The sequence below is a fragment of the Physeter macrocephalus genome, chromosome 5, assembly GCF_002837175.3.
Source record: "Physeter macrocephalus isolate SW-GA chromosome 5, ASM283717v5, whole genome shotgun sequence".
NCBI lineage: Eukaryota > Metazoa > Chordata > Mammalia > Artiodactyla > Physeteridae > Physeter > Physeter macrocephalus.
This window is the reverse complement of record NC_041218.1, coordinates 86,715,369-86,725,441: the sequence shown is the minus strand read 5'-3', so window position 1 is coordinate 86,725,441 and position 10,073 is coordinate 86,715,369. Positions and strand designations below refer to the sequence as shown.

Sequence of the window (10,073 nt, the reverse complement as noted above, 5' to 3'; positions counted from 1 at the left end):
TCCGGAGCCTGTGCTCCGCAACGGGAGAGGCCACAACAGTGAGAGGCCCGCGTACCGCAGAAAAAAAAGAAAGAAAAGCAAAAAAAAGAGAGACATGTACCACAGTGTTCACTGCAGCACTACTTACAATAGCCAGGACATGGAAGCAACCTAAGTGTCCATCAACAGATGAATGGATAAAGAAGATGTGGCACATATATACAATGGAATATTACTCAGCCATAAAAAGAAACGAAATTGAGTCATTTGCAGTTAGGTGGATGGACCTAGAGTCTGTCATACAGAGTGAAGTAAGTCAGAAGGAGAAAAACCAATACTGTATGCTAACACATATATATGTAATCCAAAAGAAAATGGTTCTGACCTACCTAGGGGCAGGACAGGAATAAAGAAGCAGACATAGAGAATTGACTTGAGTACACAGGGTGGGGGAAGGGTAAGCTGGGAAGAAGTGAAAGAGTAGCACTGACATATATACACTACCAAATGTAAAACAGATAGCTAGTGGGAAGCAGCTGCATTGCACAGGGAGATTAGCTTGGCGCTGTGTGACCACCTAGAGGAGTGGGATAGGGAGGGTGGGAGGGAGGCTCAAGAGGGAGGGGATATGGGGATATATGTATACATATAACCGATTCACTGTGTTGTACATCAGAAACTATCATTGTAAAGTGATTATACTGCAATAAAGATGTAAAAGAAAATATTAATGCATACCTGATTAGATGACCCTTTCCATCCCTATTCTATATTACATCTTACTGATATCTGTGTTCATTAACAGTTATCAACACCCTTCACCTGACCAGGCAATATTCCATTCCTTTCTTCTTTTATATTAATGATACATTATACTACACATGGCTTCCCAGCCCATAGACTTCCATGTAGGGAATATATCGTCTTGATGTACAGGTACACTTCTCTGCCCATTTTACTTCTTTCAGACAAACTGAATTCTTATCAATGGTCTGCACAGACCCAATGGGCTTTCCTTTGGAGGCTTATATAGCTTGACTTCTAAACCACATTTGGGTCATAAAACAAGCTGCATTATTGCCCTGTATTTTTCTACAGTTCCATATTAATCAGGTTGGTGTCTCATAAAGTCTATATCTATGAAACTACTCTATTGAGAATATTTGTTTTGTTTATTTGTTTTATATGCATACTTTTGGATCCTTGTAGCCTTCCAAGCTTCAGTATCACTTCCTCAAAAAACCTAATTTTAAAAGTTTAAAATATTTTACAATTACAATTTCACTCCACTTTTCAGCAGTTCATTGCTGCTATTAGGAATATAACAATATTTCCAAGTTCCCCATAATTGCCACCCCTATTCAATGTTCAGGAGGCACCACTTAATAAAAATCATTTTGAGTAAGCTTAGTTACACTGTGGGACTTTCAAGCATAGTCTTAAGAACTTGGTGTCAGAAGGTAACTCATTCACTGAGCCTTTCCAAATCATAAAAACTGAACCTGTGATAGAAATTCTGTTTTCTTAGCTTTATGGAAATTAAGAAAAGTCCTTTCATTCTTACCAATGGGAGTGTCTTCTACTTTTTGAAAAACTAAGGCTGCAAGTAGAATTTAGGACCATTGAAATGTTTTCCATTTTAAATATAAATCTTTTTAAACAAGGGAAAGTGCACTTGGGAATCATGTAATATATGCACAGATTATTAAATAATGTATATTATTTCCCTGAGTTAATAAACAAGAGTCTTAAAACACGATACTCAAATCCATTTAAATTATTGATGTAGGCATAAAGGTGATTTTATTGGATGTTTAATTAATTTCATAACCAGAGTCATTTTCAAAACATTTTCACATTATATAAAAATACAAAAGATAATAAAGTTAAACTATACCAACATCAATTAATTTAAAATAATAATAACACTTTCAGCTCAAGCAGAAGAAAATAACTGGCTTAAAATTATAACAGCAAGTCAATATGATCATCTAAGAATTTTAAAGTAATCAACTATTTTTTTTAATTTTATGATAATATGAGTAAACAATGAGATTTGCTAACCAATTACTCATCTATCATCCATCTCATCCATATATAATCTAGTAAACACTTTCGAGAGTTAGCTATGACACTGAACAGAAGAAAGGACTTGAAGTTAGGAGACCTGAATTCACATTCTGGTTCTGCCACTTACTTCTTATGTAACTTTAGTGCTTCATTTCCTTATCCGTAAAACAGAGCTAATATTACCAACCTCAGTGGAGTGTGAATATTGCATAAGAAAATGTATATCTAAGAGTCTAGCACAATACTTATATACTGATAAATGTCAGTGGACATGGTTAAGAATCACATAATAGAAAAATGGTCATTTCAGTTCCCAACAGGCTGAAAAATCTCATTTTGAATTTTAATTATGTTAAATTTAGAACTTATTCATATATCATCTCACAATTTCTTACATAGAATAATGCTTTCAAATGCAATTTTTATCGTTGTCAAATGTTTCACTAATTGACATCATAGTTGGCATTATGTACTTCTTTTGTATCTCCCTGAGCATTTAGCTCATTATTATGGTATACCAAGGTGTTCAGTAAATTCTATAAGATACCGAGGAAAATATATAAAAATCAAAATAAAATGGAAAAATATAAGATTAGGGTTTGAAATGAATTGTCATGAAAATTTAAGAAGAGAGGAGAATTTTAAAGTCTTTCTTGAAACTTATATGTCTTTAGCTAGTTTCTTAATGGGATAATCATAGTACCTCTGTTGCCTGAATGAGAAAAACAACCCCAGGTATTGGGGTGTAATTTAAAGGAGAATCAGAAACAAGAAAAATTAAAAGAAAGAGTATAAAATTATAATAATTTTACAGGATAGTTTTTCTCCCCTGACTTTCTGATCCACAAGAATTTTTGAGACATTTCTTTAACTTAATCACCTAATCACTAAAACAAAATGAAAACATTGTTCTCAAAATGAAATCTACTCTCTAAAATTAGCTATCTGAATCTTTGGCCAGTTTTCAGCTCCATTTACCTATCTCAGCCGGGGACTGAAGATTTCTAAGAAAAGTACTCCACAAATAAGGAAGTTTAGAGTGAGTTAATTTAAAATTTTGACATTTCCTGATGTCACAGCTCTTTAAATTCTATTCTACAAGGTATGGCTCTTACACAACCATGTGTTGCATGGACAGGAATTTGTTGGTAGATCACATAGCATAAAATTTAATGGTTTTGTTGGAAATAAATCTCAGGATGGCTCCAAAGACTGACAGGAGTGGAGTAGGAATACATGATCTTCAATTCTCAGTTCACAGTATGAGCCACAACGTGTGACCTGGGTAGGGAGACCTCAGGGGTGAGCCAATAAGGGGTATGGTAAATGTTCCCATCAATTAATTTTTCCCCACCACTTTTATCCTAGAGACTTGCATCAAAGACTGGAAAATTTCCTTCTCCTGACTTCAGATGCACTGTTTTTAGGTTTTGTCCCAGTGCTAAGAGTAGCATGATAAAACAGAGCTACTGTTGCTGACTCTGTGTCATGATAAACACTGAGGTCTAACTATGTTAGACCAAGGTGAGTATATTCATACCAGGTGATAATAGATACTACCCCAAGCCATCTCAGTCCTTCTCTTGGTCTCTCCACAATTCAGTCACCACAAAGTAACATCTGGTATTGCAGGAGGCCTTGGTTGTGCACTTGTGTCAGTCATTAAACAATGTGAATGAATATTCCTCTGAGTCAGACTGTCAAGTGACAGTTTTCGGTTTTCTCACAAAACTAAACATACTTTTACAGTTGGATCCAACAATCCCACTGCTTCATATTTAGCCAAAGGAGTTAAAGCACACCTGTGTAAGCCCAGGAAGTAGGATTTCTCTTTTAAGGAACTATGGTATCCTTTTGGAAACAGTATTATTGTATTACAATCTCTGCCTCCAGCCATGTTACTCTTGAAATTTCAGAGCTGAGTTGAAAATCTTTGTCAGAGAACTTAGCTGAAAATCTTCGACATAGGAGATTTTTAAATGCCAACCACATGATGCTTCCTATCAAAGAACTGTAACTGGGAAACTGTAATGATTACACAGTTTGGCCTCAAGAGTGATTAAATTCTAGTACCCTATCCATCTTTATCAGATTGCTCTTGAAAGTACAATTCAATTATACATGTACAACATGTATAATTACAAATAAGTTTCAGGGGCTGTTTTAGTAACATTCAAACGTGGTCAGAAATAAGTGGTTTTAAAATAGTAAGAAAAAGTCTATTTTAACATTCACGTTGAAATTTCTCAAGCATAAGTGATTTGTTTCTTGGTTTACATTACTGATCTATGAAATGATGAATCATCTTTGCAAAACAACAACATAAATATAAATGTAAATTGTGAAGGTCATTTTCAATTTTGGGGAAGTTCCCCTCTAATACATGCACATTATTCTGAAGACCTTACAAAATTAACAACATGAATCACTCTCTTAACCAAATGGAAAGAGCTACAAAGATTTTAGCAGAGTTTACTTTTATCAGAGCAGCACATTATTCTGAATACATGCACATTATTCTGAAGACCTTACAAAATTAACAACATGAATCACTCTCTTAACCAAATGGAAAGAGCTACAAAGATTTTAGCAGAGTTTACTTTTATCAGAGCAGAGTTTTTAGGCTCTGCTTTCAAACTGCATTTCAATTCTTTGCACCGTGCTTGAGTGAGTATCAGTAACCATGGTTTATGCACAGAAAAGAAAAAAAATTCCTGCTGTGGTATCACTGATAGTTTGGATGAAGCTAGAGAATTCTCAAGGTCAAGAAGAAAAAAAATTGGAAAATGTACAGTATAAACATTGAAGCAATGGAAGCAATTATAAAGGGAAGGCAGAAATATGTGATAATATAAAATTGCAAAAACTTTGGTACAACAAACAAGAAAAACTTAATGTAAGAAAAAGAGTAAAAAATATAGAAAATAAGGGCTTCCCTGGTGGCGCAGTGGTTGCGCGTCCGCCTGCCGATGCAGGGGAACCGGGTTCGCGCCTCGGTCTGGGAGGATCCCACATGCCGCGGAGCGGCTGGGCCCGTATATATATATATAGAAAATAGATAAAAGAAAACCCAAAATATAAACTTAGGTAACTGTATTATCTTAAGGATACTACTACATCCTTAATGGACAAAAGATGAGTAAATCGGGCTTCCCTGGTGGCACAGTGGTTGAGAATCCGCCTGCCGATGCAGGGGACACAGGTTCGTGCCCCGGTCCGGGAAGATTCCACATGCCGCACAGCGGCTGGGCCCGTGAGCCATGGCTGCGGAGCCTGTGTGTCCGGAGCCTATGCTCCGCAGCAGGAGAGGCCACAACAGTGAGAGGCCCGCGTACCACAAAAAAAAAAAAAAAAAAAAAAAAAAATGAGTAAATCTATTTGACAAATTTCAAAACCCAGAATTATAAAATATATAAATATATTTCAAATGAAAATTGCACGAAATGCTTATTTAAAATAAGGTAACATTTTTTCAGTTATTAAGTTACAAACAAAGAAAAATATTAACTGAAATCTACTGAGGATTTTGGTAACAAGGAACATTATTCTCTATTTATTTTCCCTAGTACTTAAAACCTTTATTAGATAAATACCCAAAATCCACTTAGTTCAGAGTCTTAAAATTTACAAAATTTTCAAGTGATGTTTATATATTGAAAGATGTGTGAAATTCATTGTGAATTCTATAGAAGTGCAAAAACAAATTGGAGCATATGAGTCTCTGCTGCATTGGCCCTGCAGGGGGCCAAGCAGCGAGTTTAATATTTTGAGCACGCTCCTATACATGTCCAGGGTTTCACTTCAGATGAAGATAAAGAAAATCACAAAGAGGAGCTACAGTGTAAGTCAACAGTACAGAAAGAGATGCACCCAGATTTGAATGAAGTAATCTGAGGAGTTGGTTCAAATTTGAGATCAAGATTATCTGTCTTTCTTGATACAATTAAAGGGATGACTTTAATCTGTAAACCTTGACCTATGTTTACCCTGAGTACCTATTACATCACCTCTCAAAAAAGCACAACAGTGAAAATCTGCTGGGCAGAAGTGCTCTCTGTTCTCCAAACTGAACACAATATCCACAGAGAAAACTATGTCGGACAATGCTCATTCTCAGGCATATCCTAATCTCTGCCTAAGGATGGAATACAGGACTCAGTCCTGCCTACCTGCCACAGGGGTGACTGAATCCTTAATTGTGGTGTGGTGTCTGCCTACTAGTCAGACATCCCGGATATGTTCACTTCAGCATCACTACCATGCTGAGCTATATGCAAGAGAGTGAAGCTAGTGACCAGGAACATCTTTCTACCTATTTTTAGGACAAGTGATGACTGAGCTGCAATGACCAGGAAACTTCCCTTTGTGATAGTGTCTACCAGTAGGTTTGACATGTGGTAAATGTTCTCCAATGTCAGTCATTTTACAATAGAAAAAAAGACCCTTTTGGATTCATAATGATTAATTTTTTCCCTTGGCAAACTACTGCTGTAGTACCGGAATGTTTCATCTTAGTAAGAATAAGACTGTGGTTCTGACCAGCCAGATCAACAGTAGAGATTCTGACCTAAGTTCAAAGAACTTTTAAAATCAGGGTCTTTAAGATGGGGACTATAAACCAAGAGGGTCTCTTTGGATGAGCTTCAGGGGCCCTATGCAGTTATAGGCAAAATGTAACGTGCATTTCCTGGAGAAAGGTCCTATCACTTTAATCAGATTCTCACAAGTGTTTGGGACCCCCAAAATATATTGTATACCATGTTACACTCTGTAATAGATTTTTGCTCCCTTGAGATCAAAGAGCGCGGAGTTCTGCAAACCAAATTAAGTGAAAGGAGAGCCTTGGAGTTCCTCCTTGAGAGTCAGGACTTCTCCATCAACCCATGGAGGTACACCCACTTCTTGGTAAGGGACAGTACATCCTTTACTTTTCAGAAGCATTCAAAGTCAAGCAAAAGACACTCTAATTCAACAACCACAAATGTGTGCATGGGCTACCGAAAGTCTATTTGTACTACTTATTATTTTCTTTAGGTTTATAGCCTTCAACTTATTCATGATTCCATGCAGTATACTAAATTTTCTCAAAAGTAAGTACAGAGAAGTGCAGTAATATTTTATGGTTATGTCTTGGCATAAATTATCTTGAGTGTCTTTTCAAGAGAAATATTATGTTTACCTCATTATTTTGTTTAAAGGATTACTCAATTTTTAATGCACAATTCTTAAAAATCAGTGTTGTCATTACAAATTGTTCAGCATTTCTAATTTTAGCTATTTAGAAATTGTGAGTTTTAAAACAATCTTTTTTTATTGTTTTATTGTAAAGATGGTTTATTACCATCTTTACACTGTTAAGTTACATAACAATACCAAGTTAGAATTCTATTGCTTGATTTTTCAACTTCATACAATATCCTTTGACTCCACACTATTACAGTGGAGGTATTCAGTGAATACTCTACCTGTGGTATTCTACATATGGTAGCAGCATGTTTAGTTTTGTAACAAAGTGCCAAAATACTGTCTCCCTTACTCTCCCAATTTTTATTTGTATATTTCTAAATTTTCAAGGCATATACAGTTTATGTTCTGATTTGTCATCTGATCCACATATTTGGTTTAGTCTTATTTCTGTTAATAATATACAGTGCTTATCACTAGTCATTTTGCTAAATTTTTCTCTATTATCCCTTGATTGGGTGAAGCTCAGCCTCTGGTAGGTGAACAGTATTTCTAGAGTTGTGCCATATTTAATATTGTTTATATACTTAATAAAAATATTGGGTGGACATGAAATCCTTGATTTATACTTTCTTTCCTCAAGTATCCCAGAGGTTTTGGTCCACTGACTTCTAGTGTTCAGTGTCACAGAGGAGAAATCTAAGGACAGTCTGACTTTTTACCTCTTGTAAGTATTGTGATCATTCTACATGGCTTATTTGAAAACTTTATCATTAAAGCCTAATAAATTTACTATGATATGTCTTGAGGACATATGTCTTGGGTACGTATCAGAAGAATATGTCTCAGTGTTAACTGATTTGGGTCAATTTTCACTGGTACATGATATGTTCTTTCAACAAATAGGATCAGGTATTCTATCCTTTTCACAACTTTTTTTCTCAAGTTATGTTTTCAAATATTTATCCTGTTCCATTGTTTTTGGTGTTCTCCTTGAGGGACTCCAATTATGCATATACAGGGTCTTCTCTGCCTGGTTTATATATCTATCATTTTCTCCTTAGTCCTTTTCAACCTTCCATTTTTATTTTACTTTTTTGAATCTCCTCACTTATATCCTCAGTACCCTTGCTATGTTTTCTCCAGTGTCTATTCTCGTGACTGCTCTTTTCAATTCTTTTATACTTCTGTGATGATTTTGATTTGTTCTTCTATTTTACTAAAATCTGCCAATTGACACTCCATTTTCCTCCCACTGTCTTGTTTTCTCTTTCTTGAGTTCTTGTATTTATTATTCATGGTCTTTGTTCACAGAAGAACTTTCTTTTTTAAAAAAATTAAAGACAATTTTTAGAGAATTTTTAGTTTTACAATAATATCGAAAGGAAGGTACAGGAATTTCCATATACCCCGAGCTCCCACACATGCATAGGCTCTTCCATTATCAACCTCACTCACCAGATTCATACATTTTTTAGCAGGGATGAATCTACATTGACACATCATAATCACCCAAAGTTCATAGTTCACCTCAGAGTTCACTCTTAGTGCTGTACTTTACATGTGTTTGGACAAAGGTACAATGACATGTATCTATCATTATAATATTTTACAGAATATTTTCATTGCCTTAAAAATCCTCTGTGCTCTGCTTATTCATCCCTCTCTCCAGCCTAAGCCCTGGCAACCACTGATCTTTTGTATTTATTTATTTATTTTTTTTTTCAGTACGTGGGCCTCTCACTGTTGTGGCCTCTCCCGTTGCGGAGCACAGGCTGCAGACGCGCAGGCTTAGCGGCCATAGCTCATGGGCCCAGCCGCTCCGCGGTATGTGGGATCTTCCCGGACCGGGGCACGAACCCATGTCCCCTGCATCGGCAGGTGGGCTCTCAACCACTGCGCCACCAGGGAAGCCCCACTGATCTTTTTATAGTCTACAAAGTTTTGCTTTTTCCAGAATGTCATGGAGTTGTAATCATACAGTATGTAGTCTTTTCAGATTGGCTTCACTTAGTTATATGCATTTAAGCATTTAAGTTTCCTCCATGTATTTTCATGCTTTTATAGCTCATTTTTTAGCAATGAATAATATTTCATCCTCTGGCTTTACCACACTTTATTTAGCCATTCACCTACTGAAGGACATCTTGGTTGTTTCCAAGTTTGGGGAATTATGAATAAACCTTCTATAAACATCCATGTGCAAGTTTTATTGCAAACATGTTTTCAACTCCTTTGGCTAAATATGAAGCAGTGGGATTGTTGGATCCAACTGTAAAAGTATGTTTAGTTTTGTGAGAAAACCGAAAACTGTCTTCCAATAAGGCTGCACCATTTTTCATTCCCAGAGCAGTGGATGAGAGTTGCTGTTTTTCCACATCCCCACCAGCATTTGGTGGTAGTGTTCCAGAATTTGACTATTCTAATGGGTATGTAGTGATATCTCATTGTTATTTTAATTTGTATTTTCTGATGACATATGATGCGGAGCATCTTTTCATATGCTTATTTGCCATCTGTATATCTACTTCAGTGAGATTCTGTTAAGGTCTTTGGCACATTATTAAACGGCGTTGTTTATTTTCTTACTGTTCAGTTTTGAGGGTTCTTTGTATATTTTGGGTAAGAATCCTTTACAGATGTATCTTCTTCATATATTTTCTCCCAGACTGAGGTTTGTCTTCTAATTCTCTTGATATTGAATTTCAGAGGAGTTTTTAATAAAGTCTGAACTATCCATTATTTCTTTCCTAGATTGTGCTTTGGTGTTGTATCTAAAAAGGCATCATCATACCCAAGGTAATTTAGGTTTTCTCCTGTCTTATCTTCTAGGAGTTTTA

General features: G+C 35.9%; 1 protein-coding gene across 1 annotated transcript in view; it reads right to left on the bottom strand.

The window, feature by feature from the left end:
- MAGI2 (membrane associated guanylate kinase, WW and PDZ domain containing 2) overlaps nucleotides 1–10,073 on the bottom strand; it is a 1,419,801-nt gene that overhangs the window by 1,273,496 nt on the left and 136,232 nt on the right. The window lies entirely within an intron of this gene.